We start from the raw sequence: 20,617 nt of genomic DNA, 5'->3' as shown, positions 1-20,617 counted from the left end.
CTTGCCAGAGCGTGTGGAGACCTCAGAGAGGGCACCCATCTAATACTTCTGGCAGCTGAGAAAACCCCAGCATTTGGGACGGAAACTCCCCTGTCTGGTGGCAGAGTCCTACTGCGGCAATAAGCCCAAAAGTCAAATCATTGAGTGGCAAAATGAGCAGGCAAAGGAAACAAAGCAGACAGAAGATTCCAACATTACAATCCTATTTTGGGGATAAGAAGGAGCAAGGCATGGAACAGGAGGAAATCAGTAAAGTCAGAACTCCTGCACCAAAAGCTTCAAAGGAAAATACAAGCTGGTTACAGGCCATAGAGGACCTTGAGAAGCAGATAAGAGAAGTGGAGGAAAAATTGGGAAGAGAAATGAGAACAATGCAAGAAAATTATGAAATGAGAGTCAACAGCCTGACTGAAGAAAATAATACCTTAAAAAACAGACTGACTCAAATGGCAAAGGAGGCTCAAAAAGGCAATGAGGAGAAGAATGCCTTAAAAAGTCGAATTTGCCAGATGTAAAAAGAATCTCAAAAGCTCAGTGAGGAGAATCATTGCTTCAGAATTAGATTGGAGCAAATGGAAGCTAATGACTTTATGAGAAATCAAGATGCTGTTAAACAGATCCAAACGAATGAAAGAATAGAAGGCAATGTGAAATATCTCATGGGAAAAACCACTGACCTGGAAAATAGACCCAGGAGAGATAATTTAAAAATTATTGGACTGCCTGAGAGCCATGACCAAAGTAAGAGCCTGGAAAGCATCCTCCACGAAATTCTCAAAGAAAACTGCCCTGATGTTTTAGAACGAGAGGGCAAAATAGAGGTTGAAAGAATCCACCGATCACCTCCTGAAAAAGATCCCAAAAAGAAAACTCCTAGAAATATTATAGCCAGGTTCCAAAATTCCCACATTAAGGAGAGAATATTACAAGCAGCCAGGAAGAAACAATTTGAATATTGTGGAAACACAATCAGGATAACCCAGGATCTGGCAGCTTCTACACTGAGGGATCGAAGGGCCTGGAATGTGATATTCCGGAGGTCAAGGGAGCTGGGATTAAAACCAAGAGTCACCTACCCAGCAAAACTGAGTTTCATGTTTCAGGGGAAAATATGGTCATTCAGTGGAATACAGGACTTTCAAGCATTCTTGCTGAATAAACCAGAGTTGAATAGAAAATATGACATTCAGATACAAGAAGCATGAGAAGGTAAACAGGGAAAAGAAATCATAAGGAACTTATCAAAGTTGAACTATTTTTTTTTAAAGCAATCGGGGTTGAGTGGCTTGCTCAGGGTTGCACGGCCAGTTGTTGTTTCTGGGTGTGGTGCTGAGTGTCTGGGCCCAGATTTGATCTGGGTCGTCCCGGCACTGGGGCCGGTGCTCTTGCTTGCTGAGCCACCTGGCCAAAGTTGAACTATTAACATTCCTACATGGAAAAACAATAATTGTAACTTATGAAACTTTTCTCAGTAGTTGAAGGGATTAGAAATATATATATGAAAAAAAATGACTAAAATGGAAATGTTTTACATGATTGTACATGTATAAACATGATAAACATGTATATCAGTCTGGTTACCATCTCAGGGAGGTGGAAGGGAAGGGGAGGAAGGGGTTAAAATTTGGAATTTGAAACTGCTTTTCTTTAATATTTAAAAAAAGTTTTAACATGTACAATTAGGGAAAATAACACATAAAAAAATAAATGAGAACAGTGCAAAAAAATCATAAAAAGAAAATTATGGTAAAAGTGGCAACAAAAACTGAAGAAAATAATACCTAAAAAACAAAACTGGCCAAATGCTAAGATGTACAAAATATCACTGATGAAAATAACTCCTTAAAAAACACAACTGAACTTTCTCATTCAGCCAGCAAAGATGCCAAAAGGGAAGAAGGCCAAGGGGAAGAAGGTGGCTCCAGCCCCTGCTGTAGTAAAGAAGCAGGAGGCCAAGAAAGTGGTCAATCCTTTGTTTGAGAAGCGTCCCAAGAACTTTGGCATTGCAGGACATCCAGCCCAAAAACTCAATTTGTCAAATGGCCTCAGTACATTAGACTGCAGCGTCAAAGGTCTATCCTTTATAAGCTTTTGAAGGTTCCGCCAGCAATTAACCAGTTTACCCAAGCTTTGGATCATTAGACAGCTACTCAACTGCTTAAACTGGCTCACAAGTATAGACCAGAGACAAAGCAAGACAAGAAGCAAAGGCTGCTGGTTCAGGCTAAACAAAAAGCTGCAGGCAAAGGATATGTCCCCACTAAGAGACCACCTGTTCTCAGAGCAGGTGTTAACACTGTTACTACCCTGGTAGAAAACAAGAAAGCACAGTTGGTAGTGACTGTACATGATGTGGACCCCATTGAGCTAGTGGTCTTCCTACCTGCCTTGTGCCGGAAAATGGGGGTTCCTTACTATATTATCAAAGGTAAAGCAAGACTCGGTCGCTTAGTTCACAGAAAGACCTGCACGAGCATTGCCTTCACACAGGTTAACCCTGAAGATAAGGGAGCCCTGGCTAAGCTGGTGGAAGCCATCAAAACCAATTATAACGACAGATAAAATGAGATCCGTCATCACTAGGGTGGCAATATTCTGGTTCCAAAATCAGTGGTTCATATTGCCAAGCTGGAAAAGGCAAAGGCTAAGGAACTTTGCAACCAAACTGGGTTAAATGTGTATTTGATTTCTCCCTACATAAAAATAAAAATTTAAACAACAACAAAAAAAACACAACTGAGCAAATCAAAAACAGGTGTAAAGCTGACTTTAAAAAATGATTCCTTAAAATTAGAATTGGGGGCAGCTAGGTGGCACAGTAAATATAGCACCAGCCCTGGAGTCAGGAGGACCTGAGTTCAAATCCAACCTCAGACACAACACAAAACTAGCCCTGTGACCTTGGGCAAGTCACAACCCCAATTGCCCTAACTTCACCCCTCCAAAAAGCAAAAACAAACAAAAAAAAGCTATAAATCCAGATAGATTTACATGTGAATTCTACCAGATATTTAGCTAATTAATTTCAATACTATATGTCTTTGAAAATACTACATACTATATACAACAATACTACAAAATGTCTTTCAATACTACAATGTCTTTGAAAAAAAAATAGCTAAAGGAGTCCTATCAAATTCTATTTATGACACAAATATGGTGCTTGTACCTAATAACAGAAAAAGAAAACCAAAGACAAATTTCCTTAGAATATCAAGGCAAAAATGTTAAATAAAATAATAGTAAGAAAATTACAGCATTTTATCACAAAGATCATTCAGTAAGAACAGGAGAGATTTATGTCAGGAATGCAGGGACTGTTCAAAAAACGAGGAAAACTATCAGATAAAGCCCCCATCACCTCTTCAATAGATTATTTTAAAACCTTGCTAATTAGTCTCTCTGCTTCACACCCCTTACCATTCTGGAATAACCTATTAAATGGACTATCTTCATGCTACCCAAGTAATTTTTCTTTTTTTCCCCTAATTTATTTATTTTTAATTTCCAACATTCATTTTGACAAGATTTTGAGGTCCGGGGCAGCTAGGTGGTGCTGTGAATAGAGCACCGGTCCTGGAGTCAGGAGGACCTGGGGTTCGGATATGGCTTCAGACACTTGACACAAAACTAAACTAGCCGTGAGACTTTGGGCAAGTCACTTCACCCCAACTGCCCTCAAAAAGCAAAAAAAAAAAAAAATTAAGATTTTTGAGGTCCAAATTTTCTCCCCATCTCTCCCCCACCCAAAGATGGGAAGCATATTGATTACCCCTTCCCCCAGTCTGCTCTCTTCTCTCCCCCCATCACTCTTTTACTCCCTTGCCCCTTATTTTCTTGTAGGGCAAGGTGGATTTCTATATCCCACTGCCCATATATCTTATTTCCCAGTTGCATGTAAAAACAATTTTTTAACATTTCTTTTTGAAACTTTGAATTCCAAGATTCTCTTCCTTCTTCCCTCCTTGCCCCCCCCCCATTGAGAAGACAAGCAATTCGATATAGGTTATACATGTGTGGTTATGCAAAACATTTCCATAGTAGGTATATTGCAGAAGACTACCTATATTTCGCTCCATTATATACCACCCCCCCCATTTATTCTATTTTCTCCTTTGACCCTGTCCCTTTTCAAAAATATTTGCTTCTGGGGGCATCCAGGTAGCACAGAGAGTAAGAGCACCGGCTCCAGCGTCGGGATGACCTGGGGATCGAATCCGGGCTCAGACACTTAGCACCCACCCAGAAACACCTGGCCATGTACCTTGAGAAAGTTACTTAACCCCAATTGCTTAGGGGTGGCCAGGTGGCTCAGCAAGTAAAGAGCACTGGCTGCAGTGTCGGGATGATCTGGGGATCAAATCTGGGCTCAGATACTTAGCACCACACCCAGAAATAACTGGCCGTGTAACCTTGAGCAAGTTACTTAACCCTGATTGCTTTTTTAAAAAAAAGTATTTGCTTCTGACTATCCCCTCCCCCAATCTGCTTTCCCTTCAATCATGCCCCCCCTCATCCCCTTTCCCCCTATTTTCCCGTAGGGTAAGAGATCCACCCAATTGAGTGTGTATATTATTCCCTCCTTAAGTCAAATCCATTGAGAGCAAGGTTGACTAGTTCACTTTTACCTCCCTGCTCTTCCACTGTAACTGCTTTCTCTTGCCTCTTTTTATGTGAGATAATTAACCCTATTCTATTCCTTTCTCTGCCTAATATATTCTTCACCCCTTAATTTTATTTCTTAGATATCATCCCTTCATATTCAATTCACCTTGTGCCCTCTGTCCATATATGCATACACATATATACACATATATGTGTGTATACATACATATATATATAAAAAACATTCAACTATCCTAATACTAAGAAAAGGCTTATGAGTTACAAATAATATCTTTCTATGTAGGAATGTAATCAATCCAACTTTAATTAGTTCCTTATGATTTCTCCTTCCTGTTTACCTTTCCATGCTTCTCTTGATTCTTGTATTTGAAAGTCAAATTTTCTGTTCAGCTCTAGTCTTTTCATGAAGAATGCTTTAAAGTCCTCTGTTTCATTGAATACCCTTATTTTCCCCTGAAGTCTTATACTCTGTTTTGCTGAGTAGGTGAGTCTTGGTTTTAATACTACCGTGTTTCCCCGATAATAAGACACTGTCTTATTAATTTTTTTTTTGGAAAGAAAAACAGCAGAGGGCTTATTTTCAGGGGAGGGCTTATTTTAATGACCATTGACAGCAATTTCAATAAACAGGTAAATGTGAACAAAAAAATGTACCTTTATTCAATAAGCAAATCACTGGGGAAGAACAGGATGATGCGCTCACGGCTGCAGCTCTGATTGGATGCAGCTCGGAGTGTGGCGTGCGTTTCACGGGGGGGGAGACGGTGCATACAGAGGGTACTGTAATGTAGTGTGTAGTGCAGGGGATGACCTTCACTACAGTAGCAATCTCAATAGGGCTTATTTTCAGGGGAGGGCTTATTTTAGAGGAATCTTACACAGTAAGGGGAGGGCTTATTTTCGGGATAGGTCTTATTATCAGGGAAACACAGTAGTTCCTTTGACCTCCAGAATATCATATTCCAAGTCCTCCAATCCCTCAAAGTAAAAACTGCTAGATCTTTTGTTATCTTGATTGTATTTCCACAATATTCAAAATTGTTTCTTCCTGAATGCTTATAATATTTTCTCCTTGACCAGGGGATGCTGGAATTGGGCTATAATATTCCTGGGAGTTTTCTTTTGGGGATCTTTTTCAAGAGGCGATCGGTAGATTCTTTCAATTTCTAGTTTACCCTCTGGTTCTAGAACATCAGGGCAGTTTTTCTTGTAATTTCTTGAAAGATGATGTCTCAGCTCTTTCTTTGATCATGGCTTTCAGGTAGTACAAAATTTTTAAAATTATCTCTCCTGGATCTATTTTCCAGGTCAGCTGTTTTTTTGATGAGATATTTCACATTGTCTTCTATTTTTTTCATTCTTTTGGATCTGTTTTATAATATCTTGATTTCTCATAAAATCATTAGCTTCCATTTGCTCCATTCTAATTTTTAAGGAATTATTTGATTCAAAGAGTTTTGGAACTTTCTTTTCCATCTGGTCAATTCTGCTTTCTTTTTCCTCATTGGCTTTTTGGACCTCTTTTGCCATTTTAGTTAATCTATTTTGTTTTTTTTTTTTTTTGCTTTTTGGAGGGCAACTGGGGTTAAGTGACTTGCCCAAGGTCACACGGCTAGTTTTGTGTTATGTGTCTGAGGCCAGATTTGAACTCAGGTCCTCCTGACTTCAGGGCCGGTGCTCTATTCACTGTGCCAATTAGCCACCCCTGTTAATCTATTTTTTAAGGTGTTTTTGGGTCTCCTTTAGCAAGCTGTTTACTCATTTTTCATGATTTTCTTGTATCACTCACATTTCTCTTCCCAGTTTTTCCTCTACTTCTCTTACTTGATTTTCAAAATCCTTTTTGAGTTCCTCCAAGGACTGTGATCCATATTTTTCTTGGAGGCTTTTGATGCAGGAGTTTTGACTTTGTTGTCTTCTTCTGGTTGTATGATTTGTTCTTCTTTGTCACCAAAGAAAGATTCTATAGTCTGATTTTTTTTCCCTCAGTTTGCTCATTTTCCCAGTCAATTACTTGACTTTTGAGCTCTTTGCCAAAGTAGGACTCTGCTTCCATAGTGGGGAGTCCTACATTTCTGGGGTTTTGTACAGCTCTTGTCAGAGCTACTTCTAGGCACCTGTAAATTTTCAGTTCTTCTAAGGTGATATGGTCAAACAGAGAGGTATTTTACTCCTCTCCTGGCCCAGGGTCTGGTCCGTTGGTGACCACAACCACTCTTTTTTGCCTAAGAAATATGAGGAGGACTCTCTCTCCACAGTTGCCATAAGCTCTGTCATGCCAGCACTCCTGCTCACCTCAAGGACCACCACCCAAGACTATGACTCAGATCCAAGCAGGGCAAAGCAACAGATTCCTGCAATTGCCCTCTGATCAATCAGCCACTTGGTCCCCCCACCATCTCCGGCCTAGGGCTCAGGAAGCAGCTGCTAATACTACTGCTGCCATCACCATCCCAGGGCTAGGGTCAGACCTCATTCTTCTCTCACCCAGGTCCAACAGACCTTATACTTGGTCTTTGGCACTTATGGGTTGAGAAATATGGAAACCACCACAACTGCTAGTGATTCACTCTCCCCTCTTGGGACTGTGCTCAGCTCCTAGTCTAATGTGACAGATCCTTTCTGTCAGCCTGCCAGGCTGTCTTCAGCTGGAGATGTGTTTCACTCTATCATTTTGTGGGTTCTATAAGCTCTAAAATTTGTGTAGAGTCATTTTTTGACAAGTATTTGGAGGTGACTGGGGAACAAGTTCAAGCAAGTTACTGCTTTTACTCCACCATCTGGACTCTGCCCCTCCAAAGCAATTTTTCTTAAGCTCAGATCTGACCATGTCACCCTCCTACTCAGTCAAATCCAGTAGATTCCTACTGACACTAAGATAAAATATAAATATAAACTCCTCAGTTTGGCACCCAGTCAACCTAGTCCAAACCTATCTTTCCAGCTTTAATAAACATTACTCCTGGGGCGGCCAGGTGGCACAGTGAATAGAGCACCGGCCCTGGAATCAGGGGGACCTGAGTTCAAATCCGGCCTCAGACACTTAACGCAAAACCGGCCGTGTGACCTTGGGCAAGTCACTTAACCCTAATTGCCCTTTAAAAAAAGGCCAAAAAAAAAAAAACAACATTACTCCTGCCCTATGTCATGTGATTCAGCTACAAAGGGCCTCTATTACATACATTTTCTACATACAAATACTACATTTCCAGTCTTGTTATCTTTTCACTGGTCCTCTCAACATGCCTAAAAGTCACTCATTCCTCACCTCTGCCTCAGATTCCCTTTCTTCCTTTAAGACAAAGCTTCACACATAAACTGTGAGCTGCAACCCCCATATGGGGGTCTAACATGGAGGGGGGGGGGGGGTGTCACAAAAAATTTGGCAAAAAATAAAAAGTTTCTAAATGCACACGGACCAAAAGTTAACTCAAAACCAAACACATAATGAATCCGAGGTGTTTCTGGCAGCACTTGCCCATGATGCATTGCACAGCTTCACTGCAGTCTTGGTTGTGGCCACACATGTTCACTTTGCAATGCGCACACCATCACGCCATGCAATGCCAAAGAACACTGCCAAAAGTACCTTGGCTCAGATTTGAGACTATTGTATGTTATGAATTTCAGTGTTTTTACTGTACATACAAAATTTTCTGCTCTTAAAGAAACATAATAGTTTAATTATGGAAAATAAAGACAACATTTTCCTGCCATCATTCCTCAGCATGTAAGTATCAAATTAGTATAGCTTTGAATTGTATTCGAATGTTTGATTTTTCAAGCTGCAGTTATCGCCTTTCATAGAAATATAGAAGTGTTTAATTGCAGCAAGTAAAGACAATAGCCCTTTAATAATATTTCTCTACCACCACCGATGCATGTGTATGTAAGTGTGAACATCAATTTTTTAAATTAAGCAAAAACAAATGTAATTTCATAAAGTAAGCTAGTATTTATTTGAAAAATCATTTGCAATATTTATTTATATTTTAGGACAAAAATATTTTTCAGTTATGGATAAATGGCTAAATTCAGACAGAAGAGGTAAAATACTAAAGACAGGAGTCTCCACTATCAGCTGGTAGTATACTTAATTTGAGAAGAAAAAGAAAATACACTCAATTATTCTGGCAATATGTATTTATTTCCAATAATGATATTGGTCTGGAAAATCTCTTTGCTTAATTTGTAATGAACTTATAGCTGTGGAGAACATGAAACTATTCAAACATTACCAAGCATGCAGCATACAAAATAAACCAAAGGAATATTGTGAATAACTTTTAAAATCTTCAAATAAAGAAAAACAATGTTTTGAGAAATTTGTTACTGTCAACAGAAAGTATTTACTTGCATCTTATGAAACTTATTTAACTATAAAAACTAAAAACTAAAAAGCTCTACACAATAAAAGATCCTGTGTTACCTGCTACTATTAGAATGTCAGAAATAGTTCATGGGAAAAAGTATAGGGAGGAAATTTGTGAAATTCCTTTACTGAGTGATACTGTTTCCAAAAGAATTTCTGAAATTAGTAATGACCAAATCTAGCAGCTTATCACCAGGCTTAAGGGCAGCCCAAAGTTTGCAATTCAGTTAGATGACACAACTGATATTTCTAACATCCCACAGCTATTACGTTATGTAAAGATACATTTATGAAGGAAGCATACATGCAGAATTATCATTTTGTCACCCTGTGGAAGGGCACACAAGAGGGGAAAGTGTGGGTGTGGGTGTGTATGTGTGTGTGTGTGTGTGTGTGTGTGTGTGTGTCTTAAATTCAATGAATTTTTCACAAATAAAGGTTTACAATGGAAAAAGATAGTGTTGGAGTCTGTATAGACGTTACTACAGCAATGACGGGCGAAAAAGTTAGATTTGAAGAAAAAAAGTTAAAGCTGGTGGCAATGAACATATCACACTTTTTACTCACTGCATGATCCATCAAGAAGCACTCATGGCCAAAAAAGTATTACCAGTTAGATGCTGTGCTTCATGATACTATCAAAATCATTAACTTCATTAAAAGCCATGAACTTGCACAATTACAAAAGCTTACTATTACTTCATGGAGAGGTAAGGTGGCTCTCAATAGGGTGAAATTTAAAGATTACTGAAGTTGAAAGATGAAGTTGCTATATTTTTGACAGCAGAAATCCTATTTTGTTCATTCTTTTCATAATAAATTATGGCTTCCAAAACTGTGCAGTCTGTTGAATATTTTTGGAAAAAAAAATCAATGATTTAAACATGTTTTTTCAAGGAAAAATTGTTAACATTTATGTTAAAAGATAAAATTGAAATTTTTATTTTAAAAGTTAACACAGCAGAAATGTTTACAAGGAACAGATGATTTTATAATTGAAAATAACCTTCCCAAAGATTTAATTGTAAGAGTTATAACTGATCATCTGAAGTGCCTAGTGACAGTTTCAGAAATGCTTCCCTTCAAATTTTGATTTTGAAAAACTAAGTTGGGTTCATAAATCATACTCGACTGAAACCAAAAACGTCAGTCATCTGCCATTAAAAGATCAAGAAGAATTTGCCAGCTTATCAAGCACAACACAGGTTTAAAACTTGGGCTTCCTTAAAAAAAAATCATTAAATGAATTCTCATTTGGGGATTAGTACAAAATTTCCAACAATTTCTGAAATGGTCCTAAAACATTTTCTGTCATTCTGTCATTTTGTGCTATTTATTTATGCAAAGCAGCATTCTCAGCATTTGACGATGATGAAATCGAAATATCAATCAACTCTGAAAAACACTGACGATGTTCTACATCCTGCAGTATCAAATACCCCACCAGGATTTAGTTTTTTTATGTAAAAATTAAAAAGCCTGTCCATCTCATTGGTATCATTGGTAATCTGCTTTCATCTTTAATAAACGATAAAATTATATGTATACCAAAGAATTGTTTTAAAACAGATTTCTTTATGATTATCATTAAATGTTTATTTGTATACCTATTTTATATACATAGGAGTGCATAAAAATTTCTGGGGCAAAACCAAAAAAAGTTTAAGAAGTCCTGCTTTAAGACACAGGTCAACAAGCACCATCTTCTGCATTTAGTCTTTTACTTATTGCCCCCATCTGTTAGTGCCCTAACTACTTTGTATTTGTTCATTTCATATTTATGTTGTACATATTTATATGCGTGCTTATCTCTCCCAATAGAATGTAAGCTCCTTGAAACTAAGGATTGTTTTTATTCTCTATACTTGTACCCTCAGTGTCTAACATGTGATGGTTGCCTAAAAAATACTTGTTGAATGATTGATGGAGAAACAATATGGGCTTTTCACTTAAGTTCATGAGTAAAGTGAGGATGTCCACTATTACCACTTTTATATGATATAGTGTTAGAAATGCTATCTATAGTAATAAAATAAGGAAACAAATAGAGGGAATAAAATCAAATAGAAAACATAATTACCACTTCTTGCAGATGATATGATGGAAGAGAGTCAATTAAGAATTAACTAAAACAATAATTTCAAAAAAGTAGCTGGTTATAAAAAGAAACCCACAAAAATTATAAGCCTTTCTAAAAACACGATGTTCCAAAAACCTCAGTGCAATTCAAGCTTTAACAGCTTTAATATTGTGAGCAATACAGGACATCCCAAAATAAGACTTTGGGGATGTCCTATATTGTCCACAATACTATCCCAAATATCCTCAAATAAGACTTTTGGGATGGCCTGTATTACCACCAATATGTAAGAAGAGATAGAGGGAAAAAAATATTCCGTTCAAAATGACTACAAAGAATTTATAAAATATGAGAGTCTAGCTCAAGAATGGTGAACCTGTGGCCTCAAGTCCACATGCGACCTTCTAGGTACTTGGGCTTTTGACTGAGTCCAAGTTTTAAAGAACAAATCTCTTAGTAAGGGGATTTGCTCTGTGAAGTTTGGATTCAATCAAAGAGTTGCACTTGAGGACCTAGAGGACCACATGTGGCCTTGAGGCTACAGGTTCCCCACCCCAGGCCTAGCAACTGAGACAGATAGGAATTATGACACAAGTTATACTATAAAACACTCTTTACAAAAATATAGATCTTGGGGCAGCTAGGTGGCGCAGTGACTAGAGCACCGACCCTGGAGTCAGGAGGACCTGAGTTCAAATCCAGCCTCAGAGGCTTAACACAAAACAAGCCATGTGACCTTAGGCAAGTTACTTAACCCCAACTGCCTTCCAAAAAAAAAAATATGACTCTAAACAAATTTTAGAGCTACAGAATCCACAAAGTGACAAAGAAAAATAAACCTCCTGCTGAAGGCAGCCCAGCAGGTGGACAGGAAGGGTTCATCATTGAATGCTGGGAGCAGAGCCAAGCCCCATGGGAGGCTGAAGTTTTAGCCTCAGGGCTGCCCCCACTACCTGTAGCTAGAGCAACTTCCAGAGAGTGGATCAGCAGCAGCTGTGGTGGTTTCCAGAATTATGAACCCATAAATGCCAAAGGCAAAGTAAAATGGATGGACTTTTGGATGGAGGGAGTTGGGCGGGGGTGGGGAGGGTGGGGGGGAGGTGGTCCGGCCTCTGCCCCCAGAGGGAGAAGCTGCTGAGACTTGACCACAACTGCAGCATCGCTACTTCAGAGCTCCTGGCCTGCAGATCATAGGGGGAACCAAGTGACCATTCTGAGGGGTAAGTTGCTCTCGCTTTAACCTGCTCGGATCCGGTGCCAGAGCCTGTGGAGGCTTCTCAGACTGAACTAATAGCTCTAGCAGCTGCAAAAACACCAACAATTTGAGACAAACTTCTCCTCTCTGGAAGCAGAGTTCTACTGTAGCAAAAAGCTCAAAAGTCAAGTAATTGAGTGGCAACATGAGAAAGCACAGCAGTCAAACCTTAGATTCCTATTTTGGGGACAAAAAAAAAGATCAAAACATGGAACAGGAGGAAGACAACAAAGTCAGAAGTCCTGTACCAAAAGCTTCCAAGAAAAAATATGAACTGGTTACAGGCCATAGAGGACCTTAAGAAGGACTTTGAAAACCAAATAGGAGAAGTGAAGGAAAAATTGGGAAGAGAAATGAGAATGATGCAAGAAAATCATGAAAAGAGTCAACAACCTGACTAAAGAAAATAGCACCTTAAAAAATAGATTAATTCAAATGGCAAAAGAAGCCTAAAAAGCCAATGAGGAGAAGAATGCCTTAAAAAGCTGAATTTGCCAGATAGAAAAAGAATCTCAAAAGCTCAATGAGGAGAATCATTCCTTCAGAATTAGAATGGAGCAAATGGAAGCTAATGACTTTATGAGAAATCAAGACACTATTAAACAGATCCAAACAAATGAAAAAACATAGAAGATAATGCGAAATATCTCATTGGAAAAACCACTGACTTGGAAAATAGATCCAGGAGAGAGAATTTAAAAAGTATTGGACTACCTGAAAGCCATGATTAAAAAAAAAGAACCTAGAAATCATCCTTCAAGAAATTCTCAAGTAAAATTGCCCCGATATACTAGAACCAGAGGGCAAAACAGAGGTGGAAAGAATCCACTGATCACCTCTTGAAAAAGATCCCAAAAAGAAAACTCCTAAGATTATTACAGCCAGGTTCCAGAGTTCCCAGATCAAGCAGAAAATATTACAAGCAGCCAAGAAGAAACAATTTGAATATTGGGGAAACACAATCAGAATAACACAGGATCTAGGAGCTTCTACATTAAGGGATCAAAGGGCTTTAACTATTTCATTCCAGAGGTCAAAGGAGCTGGGATTAAAACCAAGAATCACCTACCCAGCAAAACTGAGTATCATGTTTCAGGGGAAAATACGGTCATTCAATGAAATAGAGAACTTTCAAGCATTCTTGATGAAAAAACTAGAGGTGAATAGAAAATCTGAAATTCAGATACAAGAAGCATGAGAAAGTAAACAGGGAAAAGAAATCATAAGCAACTTATCAAAGTTGAACTATTTACATGACTAAATGGAAAAACTTTAATTTTAACTTATGAAACTTTTCTCAGTATGAGGATAATTGAAGGGAATGTAAATGTATTTATGTATACATACATATATATGTCTATATAAGAGGATATATGGGCATATGAATACATATGTGAGTGTGTGTATATATGTATACAGGTATACACAGACAGAGGGTACAGGATTAATTGAATAGGAAGGGATGATACTTTAAAGGTGAAATTGAGAGGTGAGAGAGGAATATAATGACAGGAGATGGGGAGAGACAGAATAGGGTAAATTATCTCACATAGAAGAGGCAAGGAATAACTGTTACAATGGAGGGGAAGAACAGGAAGGCAAAAGGGAATGGGTCAACCTTACTCTCACTGAATTTGGCTTAAGGAGGGAATGACATACACACTAAATAAGGTATGTCACCCTACAGAATCCTTATTACATAGAGAGAGGGAAATATAGTCAATCTTTCACAATATATCCACTATGGAAATATTTTGCATAGCTATACATGTACAACCTATATTGAATTACTTATCTTCCCAGTAAACGTGGGTGATGAGGGCGGAAGGGAAAGAATCTGGAACTAAAACTTTTAAAATCAAATGTTTAAAAAAATATATATTTGTGTGTGTATGTATATTTTTTTTTCCATGCAACTGGGAAATAAGATATGGAGATCCATCTTGCCCTACCAGAAAGCTGAAGAGGGATGGGAGATTGTGTGAACTAAAAATAAACAAAATTTAATTTAAAACAATTGGGGGGGGAACCTATTTAGCATTAAATAAAAAAATATAAAAGCTGAAAATTCATTAGGTACACCAGGCCTAAAAGGAATCAAAAAATAGTAGCATAGCATTCAATCAACCCAAGAACTCCAAAAAATGGGGAAAGGGCTCACTATTCAATAAAAATTGCTGATAAAGCTAGACAGCAATCTGGCAAAAATCAGACTTAGGCCAACATTTCACATCACATACCATAATTAGTTCTAAATTGAGACAAGACACAGAAATAAGAAGTTATGTGATAAATATATTAAAGGATCAAAAAATAAGATACCTTTCACAACTAAGGGCAGGGAGGGTTGTTTACCTAACAAAGGTATAGTAGATATCACAGGAGATAAAATTAGTAATTCTGACTGCATAAAATTGAAAAGTAGTTGCAAAAAGAAAATCAACACATTTAAGTGAGGAAAAAACATCTTTAAAGTTAATTTCTCTGATAAAAGTTTTATGTACAAGATATATAGGGAACCAAATCAAAAATATAAGAACACAAGCCATTTCCCATTGAAAAAGGTCAAAGCTATGCAGCTCTTTTTGTGGTAGCAAAGAATTGGAAATTAAGGGGGTGCCCATCAATTGGGGAATGGCTGAACAAGTTGTGGTATATGCATGGTATGGAATACTATTGTGCTATAAGAAACGAGGAGCAGAAGGTCTTCATCTTTACCTGGAGAGGCTTGTACAAACTGATGCTGAATGAGAAGAGTAGAACCAGGAGAAATTTGTACACAATTACAGACACAACATATGTGTGATGACCAACTTTGATACACTGGACTCTTCTCAGCAATGCAGTGATTTAAGTCAATCCCAAAGACTCATGATGGAGAGAAATATGTGCACCCAGAGAAAGAACTGAGTTTATATCCAGGTGGAAGCAAAATACCTGATCTTTTTCCTTCTCTTATTTGGTTTTATGTCCTCTTTACCATTTTTCATTCCAGCTGGTACAATCCGTCCTTATAACCTGACTAATGTATAATGTGAAATATTTACAGATCCTATACTCGACTATATGCCGCCATGGGGGGGGGGAGCAGAGGGAGGGGGACAAAATGTGAAACTCAAGGAATTGTGGAATTGAATCCTGTAAACTAAAAAAAAAATTTTTTTTTAAAAGGTTAAAGCTATGAATAGATATTTCTCAAAAAAAAATGCAATAAACTGATGCTAAGTGAAGTGAACAGAATCAGAACATTATACACAATAACAGCAATACTGTACAATGACCAACTTTGATAGACTTAGCTCTTCTCAGCAATACAATGATCTAAAACAATTCCAAAAGATTCTTGACTGTAAAATGCTATCCACATTCAGAGAAAGAACTAGTCTTGAATGGAGATCTAAGCTTACTATTTTCCTTTTTTTTGTTGCTTTTTTCCTTTCTCATGGTTTTTCCCTTTTGTTCTAATTCTTCTTTCACAACATGGTTAATGTGAAAATGTTTAATATGATTGCACATGTATAGCCTATATCAGATTGCATGCCATCTTGGGGAAGGGAAATGAGAGGAAGGGAGAAAATTTAGAACTCAAAATCTTACAAAAGTAAATGCTGAAAATAATAAATAAACAAACCTCCCCCCCCCCAAATGAAACAATGCAAACCATCAACAACCATTTGAAGAATGCTCCAAATCACTAATAAGAAAAATGCTAATTAATACAATTCTGAGATTCTATCTCTCACCCATCAGACTGGCAAAGATGATAAAACATGACAACAGCTGGAAGACCTACATGAGAAGACAGGTATACTAATTAACACTATAGCTGGAGCTGTGAAATAGTCTAACCCTTCTAGAAAACAATTTGGAACTATATCCAAAAAGCCACCAAACTATATACAACCTTTGGAGCCAGCAATATCAGTACTAGGCTTATATCCCAATGATATAAAAAAGATAAAGAATTTATTTTCTCTTCTTTTTTCCTTTGTTTTTAAATTGTTTTTTGCTTTCAGAGAATGTTCTATGAAAGTGGGAAGGTAAAAATTAGGCAATTATAATGGTAATGTTAATTTGAAGATCTTCCCTGCCCCTTAATAAAGCTAAGAGAATTTGAAGATCTTCCCTACCCCCTAATAGGCTGAATATAATCACATGGATCCTGTTGTGGGAGGAGTTTAACAGGTGGAGCAGAACCCAGAGAAAGCTGGGAGTCACAGCAATTAGAGCTAGAGGGAGGAAAGGACACAAGCAAGTAGATAGCTAGGCATGGTGTGGCTTCCTGATATGTTATGGTATATTAACTTCTCTGTTGCTATGATGGATTTGGTATTCTGGTGTTGAGAACTGGCTTTCTGGTGTCTGAATAAATGTTTTGCTTCTGTCTTCTATATGGAGAATCTGTTATATTTTGCAATTAAGAACATGACAGCATATTCATAGTTGCTGTCGGTGCTGTGAATATCATGTTGGCACTATAGCAATGTAAAAACAAAGGATATTTATTATTCTGAAAAGAAATCTCACAGCTTATGTACTTAAACTTGGAAACAATTTTCTAATTTGTTTAAAGTCACCAAATGAAGAGTTTCAATAGGTTTTAGTATCATGTTTTAGTTAAATGCAGTTAACAACGTATTTCTTCCATCTGAAATTACATATACCTGCAGGATATCTTTTTAAGCTATAGCAGTCATTAAAACTAAGTATTGAAACAAACTGAACTTAGAAGAATTCAATAGGTAGAGAAGACTAAGAGGGACAAAGAAATCTTTGTTGAATTCTATGCACAGGAACAGGTTGAGAAAAGGCATGGAGGCAAAAAAGAATATTGAGTGCTGACAATATTTCATTTGAGAGGAGTCTAAGTTTAACTCAAGGAAAGAATGTGCTGAAGTGGTAACAGTGAATTCCTAAAGATTTTTGAGCTGGAATGATATAACTTTTTATACATGAGAAAGATTATGATGATGATCTGAAGGGCAAGTAGAAGGAAAAATAGAGGCAGAAAGCCATTTTAAGGTGATATTTCATTAGTTCAGGATGATGGCAATAAAAGCCTTTGCTGGAATGGCAGTAAAAGGAGAGAGAGAACAGCATAGTACTTGACACATGGAAGAATGTGCTTAAGAAAATGCCTGGTAGGTCTAAGACAACTCCTAAAAACTCATGATGAAAAATGCTATTCATATCCAGAAAAAGAACTTTGGAGTCTGAATGCAGATGGAAGTATACTATTTGCTCTCCTTTTCTTCTGTTGTTTTGTTTCTTCTGGTTCCTCCAGTTAGCTCTGATTCTTCTTTATCTCATGCATATGCTTAATACGAATGCATAAGTAGAGCCTATATCAGATTGCAGGCTGTCTTGGGGAGGTGCTGACTGAGAAGATCACGATTTACTGTCACCTAGGGTGGAGAACTTTGACCTTTATACTTTGTGTCCCTTAAGGAGGCCTGCTCCTTAAAGAGGACTGAGTTAAGGACTTACTGAATGATATCTTTTGTTTAAAACTAGGTGACCACTTTAGTGATAACTTGTTATGCTATAACATTGTGAATGCTGTACTTTGGTTTCTGTCAATGTTTTGTCTTAGTTTGTTACTCAATAAATAGAGAGTTCACTATACTATGTAATCAGAATCTTGAAGCTGTTCACAGCAGTAGTCCTCTGGAAAGCTGCTCATGCTTGGCTTTATAAGAGGGGGGAACAGACGGGGGGGGGGAGAAAATTTAAAATTCAAAATCTTAATGAAGTAGTGAGTGGATGTTGAAAACAAAAAATAAATTAGTTTTAAAAAAAGAAAATGCATGCTGGGTAGTATGACACACCCAGGAAATGTTTCTGTGCTTTAATCAATAGGACTTGTTAACTAATTGGATACAATGGTTGAAAGAGAATAAAGTATCAAAGATAACCAGAGAAATTCAAATATGGGGGCTAGCTGAATGGTAGTACCACAGACAGAAGTAGTGAAAGATCATATTTATAAGAGAATACAAGCTCAATTTTGGACATGAAGTTTAAAGTATAAGCAGGATATCAAGATACAGTACTGATACAGTTGGGAGATGGGAATCTAAAAGTATAGGAAAGGTTACAACCTCTATCTAGATGGGAGTTATTTATATATGTGGTAGATTAAGCTGTGAGAATAAAGACTCTCCAAGGACTGCAATCCACATAATGAGTGTCAGGGAAATTTCAAAGAGCTTAACAGAATTCCTACTAACCGTACCCTTTGACCCAGTGACCCCATTTCTAGATAGATATACCAAAGACAGAAATCTCCCACATATAGAAGTCCCCAATATATTCATATGTCAGTACTTTTTATGGTGGAGATATACATACATATATATATATATATATATCAGTACTTTTATTGGAAAAAACGAGGTGCCTATCAGTTGGAGAATGAGTGAATAAATTATGGCCAATGAATGTAACAGAACATTATTGCTAATTAGTGGAAAAGATTAGCCACATTGAAGGAAGCAAACCTAGTACCCTACTATTTGATAAACTCAAAGACTCAAGCTACTAGGTGATGAATAAATCATTACACAAAAACTTCTGGGAAAATTAAAAGCAGGTCTGGCAATACAGTTACTGCTCAATTTTTTTACCAAGTACCAATGATCGACAATTCAGCAAATTACAACATTGAGAACCTATCTGAAAAGAGATGTTTATGCCCTAATATCAGATAGACAAATAGCATTCAAAAATAAAAATAAAAATCCAACAAGACTAGAAAACTTAGTACCAGACATCTTTTTAATTGCTCAAAAAAAATCACATTATTAAAGTTCAATAAAATACTTATGGTGATCAAATTGGCAATAAAAAAATGTTGCCCATTTTTCTCCCCATTTCCAGTCCTAGTCCTCATTAAAACAGGAGTTGGATAAGTATTAGAGAAGAACCTAGGAACTATTACTGTCTATTGTCTAAAGCACTAAAATGGGATTTAAATGAATGGTTCTATTCTTGGTTTTGCCATTCACTTACTGCCTGGGAAAGTGGCTTAATCTTTTCTATCTAGGTTTTCTCATTTATAAAAATGAAAATACATGTCAAGTTCCATTGAAGGAACTTCAAAGAGTCTTCAAATTTTTATTGTACTACAATTTTGTTGTAATGAATACTATTTGAAATAAGCACTGAATGGGACTTAATAGCCTCATTATTTTGAGGTTTATGTCAAACAAGTAAAAACCCATAACTTTGTTTCCAACTCTCTTAAATCCTTTATTAAATAGGTGAAGCAAAAATCTTAAATGTTTTTAAATTAAACCATTTTGGTTACTGTTTAAACAGATCATCCTCTCTACTGGTGCTCTTCTAACAAACTACAAATATGCTCAGATTGCCTATGTTCTTTTAAAAAAAAAGTGGTGGTGGCTAGGTGGTGCAGTGAATAGAGCACCAGCCCTGGAGTCAGGAGGACCTGAGTTCAAATCTGACCTCAGACGCTTAACATAAAACTAGCCGTGTGACCTTGCACAAGTCACTTAACCCCAATTGGCCTCCAAAAACCAATAAATAAATAAACAAAAAGAAAAAAAGCCTACCTCTTAACCCTGTGACCTCTCAAATTATTATCTTGATTCTTTTCCTTTTCACTGCCAAATTCTTTAAAAGTTTTACATTCCAGGGCAGCCAGGTGGTGCAGCGAGTAAGAGCGCCAGCCCCAGAGTCAGGAGACTTGGGATTGGTTCCGGCCTCAGATCCTTAACACCCACACAAAAATAACTGGCAGTGTAACCTTAAGCAAGTTACTTAACCCCACTTGCTTAAGGGTGGCCAGGTGGTACATTGAGTAAGAGCATCGGCCCTGGCGTTGGGAGACCTGGGATCGGTTCTGGCCTCAGACACTTGGCACCCACACAAAAATAGCTGGCCATATAACCTTGAGCAAGTTACTTAACCCCAATTGCTTTAAAAAAAAAAAGTTTTACATTCCTATTTTCCACATCACTATCTACTCAACTCATATGGCTTCTGTTCCTACTATTCCACAGCTTTTGCCAAGGTGACTAATGAACGCCAAAATGACAAATCTTATAATATCTTCTCATTTCTCATTCTCTTTGATCTTTCTAAAGCATTTGTCACTGTAGACCACCTTCTCCTTCTGGATGTCCTTTTCTCTTCTGGTTACAGAATGACACTGTACTCTACTGATTCAGCTCCTTCTTACCTCTTTCCTATAACCTGCCTCTTTTGCCAGCTCCTTATCATCCTCCTTCACCTAAACTTGAGTATTTCCCAAGGTTCTATA

At 37.4% G+C, this 20,617-nt stretch overlaps 1 protein-coding gene and 1 pseudogene across 4 annotated transcripts in view; one reads left to right on the top strand and one right to left on the bottom strand.

Annotated features, from left to right (window-relative positions):
- TLK2 (tousled like kinase 2) overlaps positions 1–20,617 on the bottom strand; it is a 188,758-nt gene that overhangs the window by 133,359 nt on the left and 34,782 nt on the right. The gene's annotated exons all lie outside the window — the stretch shown is intronic.
- LOC138152449 (large ribosomal subunit protein eL8 pseudogene) lies at positions 1,867–2,843 on the top strand (annotated as a pseudogene).

This window comes from Petaurus breviceps, unplaced genomic scaffold, assembly GCF_028583685.1.
Source record: "Petaurus breviceps papuanus isolate PSGF00001 unplaced genomic scaffold, PetGlider_PUasm1.0 90925, whole genome shotgun sequence".
Classification (NCBI taxonomy): domain Eukaryota; kingdom Metazoa; phylum Chordata; class Mammalia; order Diprotodontia; family Petauridae; genus Petaurus; species Petaurus breviceps.
This window is presented reverse-complemented; position numbering and strand designations above follow the sequence as displayed.